Source organism: Neodiprion fabricii, chromosome 4, assembly GCF_021155785.1.
Source record: "Neodiprion fabricii isolate iyNeoFabr1 chromosome 4, iyNeoFabr1.1, whole genome shotgun sequence".
Lineage (NCBI taxonomy): Eukaryota > Metazoa > Arthropoda > Insecta > Hymenoptera > Diprionidae > Neodiprion > Neodiprion fabricii.
Window position 1 is genome coordinate 33,381,334 of NC_060242.1, and position 22,420 is coordinate 33,403,753.

General features: G+C 45.6%; 1 protein-coding gene across 1 annotated transcript in view; it reads right to left on the reverse strand.

The window, feature by feature from the left end:
- LOC124179845 (MOXD1 homolog 2) overlaps nt 1-4,904 on the reverse strand; it is a 91,663-nt gene extending 86,759 nt beyond the window's left edge. The window contains exon 1 of the mRNA XM_046564647.1: nt 4,170-4,904. The gene's annotated coding sequence lies outside the window, so the exon portion shown is untranslated. The remainder of the gene's footprint in view (nt 1-4,169) is intronic.
- Nucleotides 4,905-22,420: the final 17,516 nt, after the last annotated feature.

Here is a 22,420-nt window from a genome sequence, read left to right on the forward strand (position 1 = left end):
TCTCATCTAGCAATTATCGTCACTACCGACGCAGGCAGCTGAAACGTACCTACCTGACTTCTCAGTTATCCAATTTGGCAGATAGTTCGATACAGGATCGAGTATCTAATAAGGCAGTGTTATTCATTTTCGTAAGTTGCGTTTTCAGCAAAAAATTGTTACTTCGTAACTTTAGGACTGTCTGAAATTTAGTAAAATATATACTGAATAAAAAATACTCGTACTTTGCAATCTCAACTGCTCCTAAATTATTCTTAATTTTCGAAATAGTGATTTGACGGCGATATCTCGGTATATTAACTTCAACCTCATCTTCTATCTAAATGTATAAATTTTGTTATGAAATCACTGCATTTGCCGACAGCCAATAATTCGAATTCCGAAATACGATTCTTTTACTACTAGGCTGCGTTATATCATCGATTTTTTTTTTTTGCACGATTCATCTCACGCTCGTCCACGAATGTATCGCTACTGTTCAGTAGGAACAAGTACTTTCGATTTGTTTCTTGTTCCATCGCGGAGAACACGCTGATTCTTTGCTCGAGGCGAACGAAGTTGTTTCGTGCCGGGTGGCCATTGAATCGGGCAAGCAGACGGAGGGACAGATCGCGGGAACGAGAAAGGGAGCGTATACAATTTAGGATAAATAATACGTAAGCATAAGGAAGGAGCAGCATAGAGTTTTCTCCTGGGATTCTCGGGGCGTCTCTCTATTTAATGGAAGCGTTGTGACAGATGTCGCTCGGTTATACAAGTATATATTATGAGAAAAGAGCCGAAGCGTCGGAAGTTGAAAATTGAATGATTCTTGTCGTGCGACTCAGCAGCGCGAGTGCCGGGCGGAAGAAACGAGGAACGTCGAGCGTTACGGAAAGTCAGAATGTCGGAGAAGGAGGTTGAAAGGATAGAAAATATTCTTTGGCTCGTTTGAATGGAGCGTTTTGCAGGACCGGTGCATACAAAACGCCGCCGTCATTTTCATGCGAAAACGCGGGCCCGCAAAAAGCAACCAACCAGACTGACGAGAGAGGAGAGAGGAAGAAAGCTTCGGGGTATCCTTAAAGAGGATAGCCGAAGACGATGAAAGATGCTCGTGAATCTGGACCACTCCCGGCTCTCCGGCTTCGTTCCATCCGAGCCGAAATTTTTCTCCACTTTGCGAGGAGAGAACCTGCAACAGCTATTCCTCGACTAATGGATATCGCATCCGCGTTGATCCAAACTGCGGAGAGCGGATTTTGCGACGGGTATAAGAAGAGAGAAAGATGGCTCGACGTCCCAGCTCTCGTCGCCGGGTAATTTTCCTCTCCTCCGCCGAGCCCTGGTTTATTTCCCATTTCTTCCTGCTTATAACTTTGATTGTGTATTCCAAACTCGGGTTGGGGAAATGTGAAGGAAAAACAGGAGGAAAAAAAAAAAAACGCGAAAGAGGGAAAACTTGGAGAGGCGAAAAGAAAGAAGAAAAGAACGAACGCTTCGCAGTTTTCGTCCGATTTACAGACACGTGCAACTCCTCCGAGAAATAGAGAGAGAGAGAGAGAGAGGTAGAGAGGGGGAAAAAGAGGGTCGGAGAGGGAGTGAAATTCTCTCCGGCGTCGTCGAGGAGAGGGGCAGACGCTTACGCTTATATAGTTCACCTGGACTTTTCTTATTTCCGTAAGCAACACGACAATGCTTTTAATTTCGTTTTGTTGTTCCCAGGGAGCAGCCTTGTGTTCGGGGGCGGAGCTGCCGAGGACGTCGACGACAAGGCGAAGAACTTCTTTGTGTTTTCCAGGATCTCCGCAACTTCGCCCTCGGTAAAAGAGGCCCTCCTCACTCCCCGCGCAATAATCGAGCGTCGCACAATGACCGCGGCCAGCACTGCTGCAGATTCGCAGAGTCGTGTGCCAGCATTCTTATTCTTCTTCTTCTTTTTCTCATCTCTTAATTGAACTGACTACTTTTTTCCAGAAATACGTCAGCGTAGAAGCAGTCGGGATTTTACATCTCACCCAAACCACGAAACTCGACGGTTTCCTCCACATTTTGACGCATAAAGCTGGCGTGTAAGACTCGCACAGAGATCCGAACTTGGAAATTCCAGCTTACAGTTTTATCAAAACTTTCCAGGAACCAAGAATCCGTGCGAGGTATACGAATAAGAGGACAGAGAGAAAGGAAGAAGAAAGAGAGAGGAAGGAAAGAAAGAGAGACGAAGGAACGGAACTACAAAACTATTAGGCAGCATGCCGTTGTGAAAATCAAGGACGACTAAGACAGCAATCGGCTTCCGGATCCTCCGGCCGGGAGGAATCAAAATTAATACCACTACGCCCAAATCCAATCATTCACTAATATTCAACTCGTATTCAACATAACGGCCAAATTTTCCGTTGCAATCGTCACGTCGGAGGCTGCATTTTTGCACATACAGTCGAACCTGGAGAGATTTGGTGTCTTTCTTCAACCACGGCTTGTAGGACCAGGAGACGATTTTCACAACGAAGACATTCGAGTACTTTCCCTCTCACTCTTTCTTTTTCTCGACGGAACACAATCTCAATTATCTACGGGTTAACCCAAGACGAGCTGGCGCTTTGCAACTATCCTCGTCGACCAACGAACGTGATTGTCAACAATAATTTTAATCACCTGTACAAACAATTCGACGACTCGCACAGCTTGCAAAATTTTTGCCTGCGACTAAATTACGATTTCAAATTAATACAAATATCGACGCCTCTTGCAAAAAATAGCATGTTGTGGTTTTTATCGCGAAAACTAACACGTTTTAATACAGATTAGTAAGAGTGTAGTATATCTGGGTATGAAAATCCATAAAGACTGATTACGTCATCTGCAATAAGTTACAATAATTGTTACACTCTTGTAGAAAGATTACGCATAGCTTAGGTAAGGACTACTTGATGTAAATATAACAAGACCGATTGATTTATATCGATAATAAAGCTGGATCAAATGAAATATCTGTAAAGAACCTGGAATAATAATAATTTCGAGGATATTAATAAGTTTACTTTGACGGGAAAAAACGCACTTCTGCATCCGCAAATTGACTTTCATTTCGTCTACCGCACACCGCACAAATCTTCAGAAAATCGTTATTGCAATAATCGAGACATGATTGTTTTCGCGGAGGTAACCGAGACGTGCTAATTTTCGCTACAACACCTAAAACGTGCTAGTTTCGCGGTGAAAGCCAAACCATGGTAGTTTTCGTAAGAAATCTGAAACATGCTACTTTTCGTAAGAGGCGTCGATATATAAATGCGTTGCATGTTAATAGAATACCACCGTTCCAAGATGGTAATAAATTTAGTTCCGACGGTTAACAACCTCCAACGCTTCGGTCATCACTTTTCCCTATTTGTGGTCTTATTTTATCTAAATCTCATCACGCAATATACAACCTATATTTCCAGAAGTAAAATAAATAAAATAAAGTGAGTATCAAGAAATTCTAACAAATTTTTCACAAGTACTACTACGAGCGACAAAAGTCGGAACCAAAGACAATTGGCCAAACGAATTAACGCCTGAAATCCTCGACACGATTAGTACCTATTTAGCTGAAAAAACTAATTCCGTTTCTTTCGTCCGGCAGCATCGGTAGCTCGGATCTGAATCTACGTGACCTGAGTTTGAATTTTTACGCATTGGAATTGAAACGCCCTCGTCGTCGTCGGCAGTTGTCTCTGGTATCGGAAACGAGGATATAAAGTACGGATTTGTACGAAGACAGATCAGCTCGACGCGCAATCCAAGAAAAATATCGAACACCGATTCACACGGCTGGATTAATGACAGGCTTATTCTCAACTTCCCCCGAACGTATCAAGAGTCTCGCAATCGGTCGAGTCTCGCGCTCGGGTATCAGAGAGGACCGAGAGAAAATGCGATTGGAGAACTAGTCAAAGGGATGAACGTGTCGTAAAAGGTTTCCTCCTTCTGGTGTTGCCGAAGGTGAAGGGGGACGATTGTTTACACAAGGCTTTTAGTGCACCACCTATAATCGTATACGCAATGTGGGCGAACACACGCGTATCACGGTCAAAGCGCGCCGCTGGAAGGCCTTCTTTCAGATCGAGATGAGCCTTCCGGATCCTCCGGCTCCCCTCCGTCTCAAAGTATAACCAATTTCAGTCCGGGATGGAAAAACTTACCACTTGCTCGACGGAGATTCCTTTCAAGTCTGCCGCCCGTTTTATGATATCGCGTTTGTGTGCAGTCCGGTAATGGGTTGCCTCTCTGCCTTGGAGAAGACTCTCCCTCTCTTCCTGCGCCTTCTTCAGCACACACAAATACCGAAAAACACGTCACACCACCGAAGAGGCTCGACACTCAAATCAGACGTATTCGATCGCCGTCAGCGACACCTCGAATCGCGCCTACGAAACCGTTTCGAACTTGAGAAAATCGGCGCGCACTGTGAGATCGGCTCTGCAGCGAACCCGACACGGGAGTTTAGTCGACGTTGACAAGCCTCCGTTCGTCACTTCTCTCTCTTTCCGACTACGTAACCGGTAAATCGGAACAATCACAATAATCCAAAAACGTCACTGATCGTGTTGCCACTCGTTGTCGTGATCCTCTGTAACTAAGGGTAGGAATCGAACCGAGTACCGAGTCACTATTCGCCCTGCTCCAAACGGACGGAGATTCTCGCTTTATATCTCTACCGTATTGTTTACTTTTTTTCTTTCCTTTGGAATTTGTCCCGTTCGATAACGATCCTTGGTCGGGGTAAACGTATCGCACTCTCAACTATGTTCGCAACAATTTTATATCAGTGTGACGTACGGTGAACGACGGCCGCGTCGTGCGTTTAAAAGCTCGGAAGCGATCGCGAGAAGCCTACACCGCTCGCAACGGCTCTCGCCACTCTACTGAATACCGCGTTGCAAGCTGGGGCCGGGGCTCGACTGGCTGTGCTCGAGGTCCTCCCCTCCACTCGCCGTCTCGCCTCGACTCGGAGTCCCTCTTTCGGACCTTTTCGACAAAACCACCCCTGCCGGATCTCCCTCTTGGTCGACCCTCGCCGCACCCTTCGCTCCTTATCCAACCCCCCAGACGCCGCTGCACGGGACCAGGTATGCGGGCACACTCTTATTCCTGTGTCGTCGGTACGCTACTGCACTTTATTTGAAAGAACGACCCCACCTATCGCAGAAATCGACCCCCCCTCTGCCATCCCTCGGTCGCTATTTTTGCCGTTCGCTTGTAGTTCACGCTGCAGGCGGATTGTGGACCTTAAGCCATATTTTAGTGCCGATACGAACTCGGTTAAATGAACTGACTTTATACGCGCTGTTGAACACGTTTATGAGGTGTGATTCCAGTTATACATACCGCGGTGGGTAGGTATACGAGTTCGTGCAAATTTAGCGGCACGCTGACAATCAGACAGAATTTCGAGTCGGTCGTATGAAAATTTCACAAACTGTCCACGGCATTGAAGTCGCAACGCCTACCCGTGATTTGTTTTTCGTTGCGAATCGAGGTGATACGTATATCCTCTTAAAATTCACGTTATAATTGCTGCAGGTGTACCGCTGTTCGTAAAATTTCGTCTTATAACTCGCCATTGAATTCATGCAAGCTCCTCGCACTCGGGGATAAACAAATATTTGCGAGACTGCACGATTAGTTTACGTTTCTGGTATTTGTTAAATTCTGTCAAAGCTACCGAAAACCGGGTCAAGTCCTTTTCGGCAGAATCTGCGAGCGTTGGCCTACGTGAATTGCGCATAAAGCTGGAAGGCGGGATGCCGTGCACGTCCGCGTGTATCTGCCAGAGGATTTTAATATATTTATGTATCGATATGCGCGGCGTGTGCGGTTTCACTGTGCACATGCATCGTCGCACGGTTCAACGGTGTTCAGGTATCGCGAATTTTCCTCTCATGCCGCGAGGGCGCGATGACTCGGTCAATATCGCTAGGAATTTCTGGAGGAATTCGGAACGAGGCGAGCTGGCGTGCAGCGTGCAAGTCGTACACGTCACTCGGACTGCGGTTTCGAGGATCGTGGATCGCGAATCGCCCGACGCCTCGTCTCGACCCAGATCAAGAAGTTACGTATATCGCCGGATCTGGCATGTCGAATTGTTCAATTAATGCGCACGGCTATGGTTGCCAAAGCTCCAGCCTCTGGCAAATATCGACATGGAAATATATACACGTGTAGGCACATGCGTGTTAAGCCTGTTACAAGAACAACTCTCACGACCGCTACCGGAAATACCCGCGGAAATGATTCAACCTACTTTGGTATTGTGTAATACGGGGTACCTACAGGAAACTGGATTTAGGTAATTTTTTGCTCAAGTAACTTTATGCTTCATACCCTATTTATAAGGGTTTGAATAACGAATGCCTCCTGGGATTCGCTTACATCTTGTTCCAGTGTAAGCCCAGAAATAAATTCATCCTCGACGTAACCGACGTGAGTAACGAACACGTAATACGTTAATTCTACCGACTAATTTACAAATTTGACTAAACCAAATTTTTGTAATACTTACCGAATCTCGTAAAAAAACTTTTTGAATCCTGAAAACAGCTAAAGAAACAGCTTTATTAAATTGAGAACTACATATCCGTTTATTATGCAACGCAATATCGTATTCCCTCGAAAAAACTTTTGCACCGCGCATCCATAATAAATTGATTTTGTTCAACAAGCAAAAAACGTTCTCGAAGTTTAAAATGAATTAGATCTAGACGCACGAAATGTGCAAAGTCGACTGGTTGGGTAAAGGGCAAACTGAAATGAATAAGGATGAAAAATTTCACCTGAGGTAGTGTGCATGTATATAGGCATATAAAAACGCGAATAGAAAAATTAGTGTAAATAATGAGAACGTAAAAGTCGAGGTAAAAAGTAACGGAGAGCTTGATTACGAGTATTCTACATCGGTGAAGGCTCGAACTAATCGCACTGTTTCTGAATTCTAATGGTTCGGAGTGAAGAAAATTTCTCACCTTTAGGAATGATGTTTGAAAAATATTCGTATGAAACCAAGTGAACGATTCCAACGGCGAACGGTACAAATGATGCAATTAAATGAGAGAAATAAAAACCGTCCACCCAACAATTACCTGCCACACTGCCACTTGTGTTCTCAGCTGTGTGACGTTAACGATGTCAGATTCTTGATGTCGTTAGGTATAAAAACCTTATTCAAATGACAAGTCGTTATTTTAGCTCAGTGGTCCACTGAATTTAAATTACAATTCACCAATGAATCGAGTCTGCCAAACATATTATCAAAGACATCGATTGAACGTATTACTTTTACAATACGTCATGGTCGAATAGCGATATAGTGAAACCTGTTCCACGAATGTCGCGGGTTGAATCATGACGGTGAATCGACGTCGACGGAGAATTCCGTCTCCACGGTGATAGTTTCGAACCTTTTCAACGACCTCTAGTGTCTGGTATATTTTTCACCGTCGTTTTCAGACCAGGCTCTCCCGGCTATCACGTACCGCGTGTGAATATACATGTATAAGAAAGAGCAACGGCGTTGTACATATTTCCCGACCTACGCGGCTCAGGATGAATAATAGAAACAACGAGAATATATGCAGGGTGAAACCGACGCGATAAAGTGACGGATGTCGAGGTCCAATGGGTGGCATTCGTGCCCCACATCGCAGGGCGCAATAAGAGTCGAGTATTTTCTGGAAAATGTTGTAGATCTAAACTGGGCAAATACATTGCAGCGATATTGGCCTTGTTAAAAATCGTTATACCCTTTTCGTTGCTCGGGTAGTGTTGAGTACGGAAATTCTCTTTCCAGAATGTTGAGGTCCGCTGCAGAGGAGGCAAAGTTGTCCGGCCCGCATCACCCGGCTTACCTAGACGGTGCGGTCATTGCGGTACGCCTGTGCAATTAAAACATAAAAGGATTAGCGCGGGTAGAAAAGTGAATATCACAAGAGGAAAGGATTGGAAGAAGACGAGGAAAAAAACACGAATGACGAAAAAAAAATTGGGGACCGGCTAATAAACTCGTAAAGCTATAACAGCTTCTACCTCGCCGTTGTAAATAATAACGAACGGAGAAGACGTGCAGTGCGGGTATAAAAAAGGGGTTGCAAACGCGGAAAATAAGCTCTGCACGGACACCATATGGCGGGGGCATGTTGCCCGGTACCCGTGGAGCGATATTAGTGAGTGAGGAGACCCGGACAATAAAATGTTTCGCATTCTGCGTGAGGTATAAACTGCAGAACGGTAATAACGATCGGCGACCGTAAAAATCGGCTGCCTATTCCCCGACGGGATAACCATTCGCCGAAAATTCTATTGTTACTGACGCATGCCGAGGCTGTGAACAATACGGTCGAACAACCCGTGGAATATTCTTGCTTCTAGGTATAACATTCTTTTGTGCGGAGGATATTCCGTGTCGCAGAAATAATGCGCGTGACTATCCGCCTTCGTTACTGCAGTATTTAGGTGGAACGTGGAACGTCGAGTCCGAGCCGCGTGTTAATGAGGTCAGTAACGGGTTAATCGTACGTAACGTTCCTAGACCAGTTGACTTAAACTCGTAATTATTGTACGCGCAGTCAGATATGAGTGTTGTACAGGTATTCTGTATCTACGATGCCATCGATCGACGTCGTGGTCGCTAATTACATGCGCGGATGGAATGCGGCTGTTCTTATAATTACGGTAATGTGTAGGTATGTCCAGGTGAAAGATCATGCACTTTCGATAACGATTATGATATATTATGTATGTACGGCGAAGAGGATTAACTTTTAATGCACTGCGGTTTATGCACGTATGTTCCTCGTGCGACGCGGCGCAACGATCGAGTTGGGCAAACAGACTTATCACTCTTCCTGTATTAGCCATAGTGGGTATACCCACCGCTTAATATATCTTTCATCGACTGATTTCGGTGTATAACCAAACGCGAAAGCACGAAAGGCTTCCGTGTACAGAAATGCTTGAGCAAAGCCCGATCATCGCGTGTGACCCGAACCGACCCAACGCCGTGTAATAACTTCACTGCAGACGAATTGGGTCATTGATAACTAACGATTTCGAAGAAAAATAAGCGCGAAAAAATTGGGGAAAAATAGAAAACCTCACGTGTCAGATAAATGGAAGGATCCTCGCCCTGTGGAAGAGAGAAAATGCAAATATTATAGGCGTAAAGCGGAATGGCGGTGGAAAAAGATGCAAAGAAAAGCTTGAATGGCGAAAAACCTCGCCATAGCCACCCTCGACCCCCAGTCGTGCAGACCCCTCGCCGTCCGGCCAACGCAGAGCGAAGTAACGCAACGCGAAAGCGTAATTACTACGGCAGGCGGTAACTCAGGACAAATGAACGCGTCCTCTTCCTCCGCCTCCACCCCTCATCATCGCAAAGGTCGCCGTTGTCCGACCTGGTCGGCTTCTCCTCGGGTTCAATGCACATTTTCAGCCATCTTCGAGGTGTGGGTGGAGGGGGTGGTGGTCCCCTTCAAGAAAAGCTCCCCCGCAGGGAGAGGCGTCGATAGCTAACGCCAACTCCACCCCGGGCGATGCTGCCTTTGCGAATTCCTCTCAACGCGGCACGCGCCCCTCCGACAGCTTTACGGTCAGAAGTAATAACAGTAAGCTCACTCTGTCGCTCTCTCTTTATCTCTTTATCTCCTTCCTTTTCTCACTCTCTCTCTCTCTCTCTCTCTCGCTTTCTCTTCTACCGAAACGCCGCCGACGCTTTCGGCGGGCTCAAGTTACTGCCTGCACGGAGGCTCCGTGGGAGGGCGGGTGACATTTTGAGAGGTGGATTATATTTCATTAGTTTTCCGTGTTACTCGGCTACATCGATACATGTCCTCGGCAACAATTTCCATAATCATTCTAGTTTTACCGGTTTACACGACGTCTGTCTACATGCGGAATGAAAGCTAATCGTAAGGCACTTTGCAGTAATCTAGTGGTGAGAATTTTAGGAAGAAGTACCGCGCTCCGAATACACTTTGATATCCAATTTATTATCTGGAACATGTTACAGCAGACAACTGCCTATGAATATGTATATTATCGAAATTAATTCAAAACTGAGTTATGTAAGAACGATAAAATGGAATCATCAAAGCAATTGGTACCCGACTTGATTACTTACGTTCTAAGAAATTGCGATATATTTATCTTTTAATAGGACAATGGAAGTACGAGAATTGATTGAAATCGCAGTTAGTTGTTCGAAATTTGTCACACAACTTTTTTTCAGTATTTTTTTAAGAAACGCACTTCACTCCTTAACTCAGGCGTCTTTTTGCAATACAGATACTTCACATCGCCTTGTCTGCCATTGTAACACTACTTAGTCTATACTTTTGTGACCAAAATCCTATTTAAAGCAAAAATTTGAAAAACTTTGGAAGCCTTAACTTGATTTCCGTACCGAGTAAAACGGTTAAGATTTCTGGCTAGTCTCAGTCATAATTGCTACGTGAATTTCGTATTTTTAAAAAGTTCCCGAGAGAGATCGACGTGAGTCACGGTAATTAAGAATCAAATGCCTACGCGTCATAGGTTTGCTCATTTATTTTCCTACCGAAGAACAATGGCCGTACGAACATTTCAGTATAATCGCTACTCCAAAGCGGTTCCTCGCTTTACCCGTGACAACGTCGAATGTCGATGCAACAGAAATTAATGCATATCCGAATACGGATAGGCTGGACTCGTTAGCTGCAGCTGCATGCATGCATGTATTCAACAAGTGGATTACCATAGAACTTCATGCACGCACCGTTCTATATGCGCCTCTTATATATCCGCCGCCTGGCATCTTGCGACAATTATGGTTCTCCATAGCTTGCGGGCAATCGCTTCCTTATACCCTGCCATGGTTCTGTACGCCACATTATACGAGAGAGGCATGAGGTATAGAGCTTCATCTCGAACCATGTTCGCGGCACTCTTCTACATCGCCGATCCTTTGATGCTGCGGATTTTCCACGAAGAGGAGAGTGCGAAGCACTCGGAGTTGTACGCGTATAAATTCGTTATCGAGGTCATGTTTGTCATGTCATGAAACATGGCAACGGAGGAATATCAATGTCTGTCATTTCGAAATTTCTCAAAGATAAATCAATTCGGTAGACAAATGAGAACCTTTGAACTTCGTTCGTTTAATTTCTGAATTTTTCATATTAATACACACGTATAATGGTTTCAGATTGGCAACAAAAAAATTGTAAATTTTGAAACAGCATGCGCGAAGTCATCTTTTCGAATTTTTGACGGTGTACATTTTCTCAATGCGAATAAATAGCATACTTACGACCGTATTTTCTTCCAGCTTTTGCTTAACGAATCTTATTTTTGTTTTTTTCCCTGGATCATATTCCAGCGCAGTGAGTTGAGGAAAGGAAAAAAATGCGCAAGAATGATACAACGCCGGAAACCAGCATCTTCTCGATAGTTTGTGAAATTCAGGTATTCGAACGCAACTAGTAGTTATTCAAATTGCTCCGTTTACCAACCGTTACACGTCTGGCTAGTCGAGAGACCCGCTGTTTTGAGTGGATTTATATCCAGACACGTACTCTGGCCGTAGACCCTCGGGTATAACCTCGGCAATAATAATTCCTCCGGGATTTTTTATTTATTTTTTTATACCGAGATTGTTTTACGCCCAGGTACGTTTTTAGTTGCCAATTGTGTGTTCCATAATTTTACGGGCAAGAAAAGCTTCTCCTATCTCTATATTGAGAAGATTTTGTCGCCACCGCAAACTGCAAGATTTGGAATACTGCCATTTGCCCCACATAGGCATACAGCGATACCGCTAGCTGCCAAATATCCATTCATGTTCCACACCGATGTCATAGGAACTATTCACAACTCAAGACTATGTTGCACAAGTTCCATTCTGGCGTATACATGAGTTTTCCCTCGATGTGCATTCGCGAATACATAACGCGACCACGTTTATTGCCTGTATCTTATATGGTCACGAGGTCGCGAACTTTCGAATGAAATTCATGTATTTTGGAATAAAAAAGTTCGAGTCAGATTTATGATACATGCCAGGTTCACTGAGATAAAAGATAACGAGGAAGAAACCATGTGTCGTATCCATCTCCAACAGGTTTCGTGTTTTATCGAAATGAAGGAATTCAATTCTCTAGGCTGCAGTGAAGGATCGTTTGCGATTAGAAGGGTGGGATATATACGTACACATGTAGTATATAACCTTGGCAATGATTCCCGAAAGGATACCGCGGGGATAAGAGGAGAGTTGCTCGTACGAAGACGATCGCTGACTCAGCTCCGGAGGATGGAATCGCGGGAGTATAAGAGAGCAGCAGGGAAATTTCAATTACTCGGTTCGTAAGGCAATATCGGGTAACATAAATATCGCATTGACAGCCCCATAAATAGGGATTCATTGTAAAAACAGGCGGGAGAACAGAGGGGTCGGTTATTTCCCCCGAAGTACTTGGTCGCCTCGTGTTCAGCGGGGGTTGCGGGGCTCCCGCGGTGGCGACTAGAGGGTAACCTCGACCCCGGGGTTCCCGGCTTCCCAGGAAAGTGCCGCCGAGTGCGGGCAGCCAGGTCCAATCGCGACATTCCTTCGGCGTGTCAAGACTCCTGGAAGGGCACTCGAGTCGCGGGACAAGGCGGGCCCCGCTCTTGGGCCCTGCAGTCAGGGGTTGGCTGTCCGGGTGGCGACGCCGCGGGAACACGAGGCGTCACTTTCCATGCGATCGGCGTGCCGCCTTTCAATTACGACTCGGGCCGTTCGAGTTTCTCGAATAATTCATTGCCCCCCGTTCGTTCGCTGGCATTGCTCACCGTCGCTCGACACACCGCGATGCGCTTTTCACAAACACCCTGCCTCTCTGTACACGTTCACAGAAACGCGAAACCGTCGACGCTGATCGGCGTAGAGCCAATGGGCTGCCAGGAATTTGAGATACCGTGAATCTCTCGGCCTTCGTCGAAACCGTCAGCTTCTCAATCCTCTGCACGGTCAAGTGATTTGAGACATCCTCCGCGGATTTCATCCGCGGTGATCCGGGGGTCGACAGGTTTTACAACCGAATGCCTGTGGACTGCGAAAACGTTACGGCTGCAGAGTTCAATGTTGATCAAATTCACCCTTTTTCTATACTTGTTTTTTTTCCTCTTTCACCGGCTTCTGTCTATGGAATAATTGAAACAGTTTGTACCCGCGTACGAAATATTCTTTCTCGTAATTTGAAATTCGCACGTGTAGTGACTTTTTTATTTAACGATATTAAATTTTAGGGGTTTTCAATTGATGTATATGTTTATTGACCATCAATATTTCAACTCGCAGTAATAACCGATTTATTTGTTTCGTCAATGCGTAGCGGTCATTGAATAGAAAAACGGAGCATCTAAACACAGAAAAACGATTTGTTTAATATGGTTATTACGTACGGCGAAACAACTGATTTTTTAATCTGCAGAAATATTATTTGATTCGATAGAAAAGTGCTCACGATCAGAACGATAAGTTGTGCTATCAAATGAAGTCACATTTATTTCAATGAACGAAACATTTCCACGATTTCATATTTGATCGGCATCTTTGGTAAATTCAAGAAACTTTTCATTTTTCTTCCGTGTATATACGTAAAAATAAATTTTTCTTCTTACCACGATAACTGTTGTATAACAGTCGCGTCGTACCAGCGAAGAATCTATCCCAAAATTACTATGTTTCTTTATGAAACTGCGACGGAGTAGTCAGAGAAGCCACTCGAATCTGCGGTAAAAAAAAACTTGCACGCACAGCTATCCATGCGCGATAGCGATCAGTGCCGTAAAATCTAGGCGTCGGTTTGTTTTGCGGATATATTCGAAACGTATCCGTACAGATACGCATGCACGCGTAATTTTCCTCTGGGGCGCATTGCGGCGGGCGACATCCCCGAGGAGCGGTCGGATGGAAAACGTAGACGGTGGATTTGGGTCGAGACGATCATAAACGGAACTCGAATAAGCATGAAGCGAAATCTGGTTCGGATTACCGCTGCTGCTTCCTCCTCTTGTCTCTTACCCCGGAATGAGTCAGGGCCGAAAACGTTGATCCTCGGGGCGGAACCGGCGTCACGAACTGCGGGAGTCCCGCGTCTTCCCCTGGAGCAACCGGCCGATTGGCGGACGGACCGATCATCCCTTTGTGCAACTCCGTTGTGAGCATTGGTCCAAGCAAACGAAATTACCCACGGGGTGATGGGTGACCGAGGGACTGAATACAAAGCAATAGTATTTGGGCGTGACTGCAGCCGATTCGCTGCGGGCACGGTCGTCGTTTTCACGGTAGACTCCCGAGACCAGCCGTCTGCCCGACTAGACGGATCGACGTAGATGAACGAGCTCCCCGGCTTTGATCAACTGCCTAATTTCGTTCGACTCGCTTATTACGGGAATCTCTCTTTTTTCCTTTCGCTGTCCCCTTGCTAAGTCGCGCTTTTCCGCGTGCTTGCGAACCGATCGTCTCAGTCGTTTGATCGTTCTGTGGATTCGATCACGCGGTAACAACTCCCGGAATCGGACTCTGATTATCCCCAAAGCATTTCTGGCTTCATCCTCCTTATTTTTTTATCGTCTTTTTTTTTTCTTTTTCTGCTTTCAACGCACGAATTTTGTTTGGTTTTCCATCTCCTCATCCCGCGCATCCCCTTATAATACTTCGACTTACAGCGTGGGTCGCTTTCTTCGAGAATTTCGTCAATATTTGACCCCGAATAGGACAACCACCGTTTCGATATAGGAGAGACTCGAGTACGTCCACCACTTCAACAACTCGCCTTTCTTTAGAATGTCGCGCACGCTATTTGCCGAAGAATTTTGACGTCCTGGATGGAACTGGTGTTGTGCTTTTCCCCTCACCGCTCACCCCTCGTTCATCTTTTGTCGCTTTATCTCTTTTTCGTTCATTCGTTCACTCTTGTCTCGCCTCTTTTCACCATCTTGAGAGAAAAAGTTACGACTTCGTTGGGGAAACAAAGACTCGATATTGCTTTCGCGAGTTTTCTCAAGGGTGAACAATGCAAACTTCCCCCTGCACAGTGCCATCGCGGTACCAGCTTACCACGCCTTTCCAACCCGCGTAGCCGTCAGGCGAAATTATTTCGAATCAGCAAATATATGCCAGAGTCAACACCGTCCGCGTGTTTTCCGAGTATAATAAGCCGGTCGTCTGCGGCCTGACGAGAAGTTAGGAAAAATATCACGGAGAACGAAAACAGCGAGCAGTGAAGCTGGGGCGAAATAGAACATGGCAGAGACAATTAACGTGTAAACGGATATAGGTCTAATTGGCGAAAATAAAAATGCAAATCCGCGGGGGATAGAGTTGAAGCCGGTCCTTAACAAGGTTGACCTTGGTGCGTGTACATAAGAGCCTGGAAAACTCGAGAGCGTAAGAGTGGGTTGAGGAAGGAAAATGGCCGGAGCTTTGACCCGCATAAGCCTTTTATCCGATTAAAATTTTCTCCGCATGCTTTCTCGGTGCCCCTTCAGAACCCAAGCAATACTCTTGGAAGCTCGCAAAAAACTTTTCCACCGTGGCGTGAGTAAAACGATGCCTGCAGAGCGAGGCCATTCTTTTCGCGAACGATTATCCGCAAGCTCCTCGATATGATCAAAGTGCGTGGAGCCCAACACACAGCGAGGCTGAAAGGTATTTCTGAAGGTGTGAGAGTCGAGGATGGGGGCTGATAAATCACCCCGGTTAATTCGGAGAAAATTTATAAGAGCTTTCCGCCGAGAAGGAAACTTCGAATTCATCTTGGCCTCTGCAGGCGGTCCGTGATATCCGTCCATCCGCTTGCACACAGTTCCGAAGCACGTAAGCACCGGTAATTACGTGCATGCAAGGGACATAGGTGTCATGCGCGTGAATAACTCGGCGTAATTAGAGGTTTCCATCGGCAGCAGGCGGCGCCAGTTCCGCGAGATCATCTTCAATTAAAACGACGTGGGTGAAATTAGCGTCGGGGGATCGGGTGGCGGTGAATCGACTTGGATAAATCCGTTGCGTCCTAGGCCATTGTTCAAAAGCAGTATTGCAGCGTTGTCCGTGGAGTGAGTGATGCCCTAAGATGATGCCGCTCGCGGTCCTCGCTCCGAGAGGGATCTGGACCGAGTCTTCGGTATACGAATGATATCCCATTCGCGTAATGGCGGATCCTCTCACTTTTTTCTCGTTGCCTTCTCCCCGCTTCCGCGAGCGGAAGACAGGTGAGACATCGCTCACGCAAGGCGAAGACGCGAGGGCCGCTACAACGTCTTGGTATCGGACGGAGGCAACGTGTGGGACGAGAAACCGGAAGCCGGTGCGGTCGCCATGCGAGACACGTGGTTCGCCTGTAATTTTCTACCGCCATTGTTAAAACCGCCATCGCATCGCCGTACTCACGTCAATTCACGACCGTTTCGGTTGGTGCAGCGGCTCTCCCGCAGTTCACCGGCTAAAACCTCAAACCGGATGCCAATGTTACTCTCGCAGTGAAACGGAGACCGTGACTCATTGTCGACTGTGCACGAAATCAGCATCGGATCCGCATCTTTGTACAGTCGTATATTGACTGGAGACAAAATCGCAAGGACAATTTGTGCAATTTTAAACCCCGTGGGATATTTACCGGCGTAAAATATGGTACGCAGATTTTTTTGGGTGAATTTATTGTAAAGGTAATGTACGATTGACTGTACGATTGTAGGAAAGAGGAACTGAGTCGTCGGTCGGTGTAATAAATAATCAACTATATTTGTTTAAACGGGGTGAAAGTGACAGGTTGATTTTCCCAACCTCTTCGGAATTACGTTGGAAAGAAAAGAAGTACGCTGATACGATGATTTGGAAAGGCGAAGATCAACTATCACTATTTTATTCTGCGACAACGCAATGAATCACGGTAAGAACATTTATAAAAAAAATACAGCCATACAGAAAGTATATTTAAAATCTGGCGTCAATTACGAATATTGAAAATATGTTCTGGATCTTGTTGATTCGGGAGAATATCATTGTCTTAGTATGGATTCAAATTAAATTCTTGACTATTCGTTGTTAGACTTGTTTTCGCCTGGCTGCCTGGTGCAGCTACATCGTCGGTATCAGAAATTCCGCACTCTCGTAAAAACGGCGAAAAACGAGCTCGAGGACAAACGTAGGTACGTAGGCAATAAATAAAAACACCTTGGTACGTATCGCGGGGCTGTCCGGGGAGGATTAACGTTGTCACGTATATTTCAACAAATAGGATCTCTCAAATTCCTTCGGGATATTCCCGCGACGAGAGATCTCCCGGGTCCCACAGGACAGTTAAAACCCAGGGATGCCTGTCTCGGGCGATTTGTGCTCCTTTTCTGCTTCCCTCTCCTTATACTCTCGAACGGATGAGCCGGTCCTCACCATTACGATGGCTCTTCCTCAGATTTGCCCCACTTTCGGGAGACGTTAACCTACGATCTATGACCCACCTTATGCGCTCTATGGCGTTACGTATTAGACCTTCTATAGATGTATATACATATATATGCGTAAGTATATTCGCGAGAAAACCTCCAGACGCTGCAGTCTGCTTTCTACGTTTATGTCACTCCAAATTGACATCGAGGGGTGAAATTCAAGCCCGTTCCGGATGTGTTCACATACCGACGTACAATTGGTTATTCTGACGCGTTAGCCGCGAGTAATTCGTGTGTAATGATTAACCTGTCGGCCTCTTTTTCACACAAAAAGCCTGCCTGCGGTTCGTTAACACTGATCTTGAATTTTACAAATCTCTGCGTTTTTAATCAAGAGCCAAACAATCTCACTTATTTTTGCCACTCTGCACACACGTATACAGAAATTTTTACGACTGACATTTGCCTGAATAAAATTACAGAGCGGTATGTGCATAATTGATTTAACTTAACAGTATGAATCCACCTGAGAGATATGAGCTAAAATAATGTTTTCCACAAAATTGTGAACCTAAATTAACGGGCACAATCTCATTGCTCCATACATTTTTCGCATCGGAAGAATGACCTTGAACTTATCGAAAATCAATTCCACGAAAATGAGATGTGCATTTTTTGCTGCAGGGTAATTAATAGCTGTGCGGTTAGTGAAGCTCTAGATCAAGGGCGTGGAATTCCTTAAAAAATACATAAGACCAAACAGAGATAGTTTTCTGCATGTTTTACAACGTATCGGACGTTTCGCATCACGCCTATGATAAAATCGATCCTAACCGTTTGTCAACATATTTCACGTCGCGACGATTCACGAGTCGAGTTTTATTGCGAACACGCTCCTTTTCTCCCCGACGCCGCGCGCATTGTCTATGGGTAACTCCATGAAGATAACGGGCATTGAAATCCAGCACGATGGAAGAATATTGGATTGAAGGAGCCGTCCATCCCTTTTCAAAAACACTTTCTAACTCACTTGTTGTTAGACGCGTCGTGCGAACGCGTATATTTATAGGTTTCAAATTCCGCAACCGCGCCAATTCCACGCCGACAATGCAACTGTTTTTTCGCCAAATCGCGGATGCATACAGACGTATCACGAGCAGTTCCATCAACGTGTCCCGCTGCATTATCCCGCCCCTCGGTTAGCGTCTGCAGTTAGGCTTGCCCGCCGTTAGATTTAAATAATTACAATCCCTGCTAGCGCCTGGGCCCGATAATTTATAGGTACGATTCGCGCCGCCCGGTGAGCCGCAGTTCTCGCGTGGCGAATTCTGCGCGTACGCATTATTTCGCAGGGGTTCCTCTCCCCGCGTCACTGAATCGGTAGGGAAATCCCCCCGCGGACTTTCGAACCGGCTCAGGGGAGCTTGTTATGATTGCTGGGGGCTGTTGGGGGCTGCTGGGGCCGCCCGGCTTTCACCCCTAGCCACATACTTAGCGTTGCTTCGCGTAGCCCGGGGTTCTTCGGGACAAGTACGGCCCTTTGTACATCGCGAAAGCTCAGCGTTACTCAGGGTTGGGAGGCGAGGCGCCAAGAATCGTGAGTAACAGCCCCGGGGGACAAAAGTCGGCTGTCTTTCAATAAATTTCACTCCCCCCCCAGGGGCAGATCGAGCCCATTTTATAGTACGGTAGATATTCATGCGACGAAGGAATTATTTGCCGGACGCGTCAAGATATCGGCGATTATCAGAGATCGAGAGATGTGGGATGTTCGATTTTCTGAAACTGCATGTGAAATGCGATTTTTCTCCGTGACACAATTTATCTCTCTTGAGTTCCGAGTCGCACTTTGCTTCGCGTCTGCCGCTTTATCGCGTATAACATAACACCCTTTATTTTTTTCCCCGTAAGTTTTTACGCATCTTTTTTACGAAAAAAATAAAATGACTGGCGGGAGTAACAAAATCAGGCTGTATACAACCCCGGTGTTTCAGTCTCCTTTATGGCTCTGTTGTGAAGTCATAAATCTGTTTTATTTATTCGCTAATAGGGTCTGAGAGCGAACGACGTTATTCAAGGCTTTAGAGTGTTCGCGAAACAACAATTTCCACGGATTATATAACGCCGGGATTCCCTAACGTTTCTTACACAATTTCTCTCTTAGACGCGATAAGTATAAGTAGATCGCGCAGTATATGTACACACAGGCCTTCGCCCTTATATAACATCACTGGAACAGAAAATGTACGCTGGATCGATTCACCTCGTCCGAACCAACTACCCCGCGAATGTAATTATCATCAATTATTTCCGATTGCACATGGTCAAAGCACCAATTAAAAAGATTAATTTTAAATTAATACGCGAGATTCGTGGTAGTTGAATTAGCTGGTTTATACCAAATACTTCATTATCGATGAAATTTTCAATGCTCCTGACGTAACGGCGAAAAACTGGTTCCCCTCGTGCGTCTGAATTTTCGAAATTCCAATGAATTCAGAACATTGTCGAATGAAATGCGCAGCGGTATTAAATTGGATCAGACATGCGAATCGTGATAAATTTTTTCCCTCAATACGCGTCGGTAAACTTGAATATAAACTATATCTATACACGGGATCATATTATTCTGTGAGATTTACGCGTGAAATATAAATCCAAGTGTGCCTAAGGACCTTCGTGCAGCGAGAGGTAACGAGATTTTCGAATTTTCGTTCAGACTTTAATCACTGAAGTGATAAACTGTTCGTCTGAGATGAAGTGGGTAAAGAATTAACCGCAGGACGAGCATCCAGCGGGGGCTATTCAATTCTTGCAAAGACAGCCCCGCCTAGCCTGCAAGAAAATTACTTACATGCACACGTCGAGATACAACTGTTATAGCCACATATGCGTGTAACGTATATTTACAAGCATCATCTCGGCGGGTGATAAATTATCCGAAAGGTGTGAACCGCTTAGCGCTTAAAGCGCAGCCCGCTGCGTAACTTTTGATTACGACTTTCCGAGCCTCCTGCACAGTCGTAACGATAACAGTTACCATCGCTTTGCGTCCATCCCAGGGACCTCGAATAAAACGAGCAGCTCGAATTCGCCGAGGGGGTAGAAGAGAAATGAAACGCGGTGAAAACAAGAAGGAGAAGGGGAAAAAACTGCGGAAGAAGATGAAAAAAAATGTAGGTAGACGTAATACCGACTCCGGCTCGGCGTCGCTGAAACTTTATGCTCGAGACGTGTAATTGGCTCAATTTCAAATAGCAAGATAATAAACGAGCTTGGTTCGCGGTGCCGGGGAGTGACTCCGGCGGACCTGGAAATTCAAGATTGTGCGGGTGGTGCCATCCCCTTGTGCCAAGAGAAACTAACGCGGCACTATTCTGGATTACGAGGCACGCTTGAAAAGTAAATATTTGCTCTCCTCTATTTAAGCACCGAGACAGAAGTGCTTTCAGACTGTGTTTTTGTAAACGCAGAAGAGCGCTAATTTTCCGACAACACGTCCCTCACGCCATACGTTACACACGTATACCCATCCGCCGCTTACAGGTACACCTACCAACTTTCGTATCGTAGTTTCTTTTCCCCCTCACCCCAGCTCCGTTCGATCTCGTAATGTCGATGGTTCTGCAATTTCTTTCTTAGAATAACACAGAACTTGAGAGTTTCACATTTTTCTTCCTCTTATACTTCTCTTCTTGCGGCGTAAAAAAAATATTAACCTTTCTCCCAACGCCGACTATTGCATATATGCGTTTGTATAAGTATACGCATCGTGCTACATTGCTGAGAATGGAATTTCAGAATTTTCACAGTTAGCTCGCTTACCACGAACACGATCAATCTTTCCGGTCAGGTACCAGACTCGCACATTATCTACAAACAATCGTCAAATATCGACAACAATATCACATCATCTTGACAAGCCAACTCGCCTCGTTGCTCGAACGTTTTTGTCTATTCTTTTTCCGTCTACAAATTCCTCTCGAGCGACTCACTTGAAATACAATCTTTCATGCTTAATCAATATTTCATCCTAGAGTCTACTTTGCGATAAAATTCGACGTGATCCTCTGGTTACGAAATATACACACACACACGCGCGCGCGTGTGTGTGTATACATGGTAACGAAAAGCAAATAATAAGAAGTAGACGAAACTCACAACACGGAACGACTTTGAGAAATAGTTCCACCGGTTTCATCGAGTCAATCTCTTCTTTTTTGGGGAAAAAAGTACCTACCGGCTAAGGTTCTACACGTGGGGCTATCCAGCTCGACATAGATGAGGCGGGATAAAGTTTGTCGCAAAATTTACCCAATAATGATTTAAAAGCTTGTGTGTTCTCCTTAGGACTCGAGTTTGCGGCCTGTTCTTTGTCCCGGCGACCCGGGGGGTCGAGCCGCCCCCGTATGGCATGGCATGGCACGGCACCGGCGTTGAGTCCTCTTTTTAAAATTCGCCTCTGGAGCGGAGCTTTGCTCCGCGTCCGCATCTCCGTTTATAAATTCTTCCGTGACCGCCCCTTCTATCCGGGCAAGAATCTCGACTAGGCCTCCAAGCCTTAAGGGATTCTCGAAAGGGCTGGGGTTTCATGTTGAATCCCAAATGACCAAATCCCTTACGTGTTTACGACAACGCGAGGCCCTCGATACTGGCTTAAACAGTTTTGACCGGGGACAATTTCGTTGACCCTGCAGTGTGCGTATACCTTACACGCGGATCCGAGGGTTTTGGAGGCATTCTCACTTCTCTTTTAACCCTTGGGTTCGGACAATGCTGAGCTCGTAGAAAAAACGAGGCTGGACAAAGCCGGGAGAAATTGAAAGTACGGTCACATCGTGGATTCCTGTAAATATAATCTCACACTCCGATATTTAATGGTGTACAATGGGCATGTATATTTGTTGGTTCGCTGTTTAAACAGGAATTTGTGAGTGAAATTTGCTCGAATGACATTGCGGATATTGGTTAAAAATTTCAAGTTGAAGGTCAGGTAGCC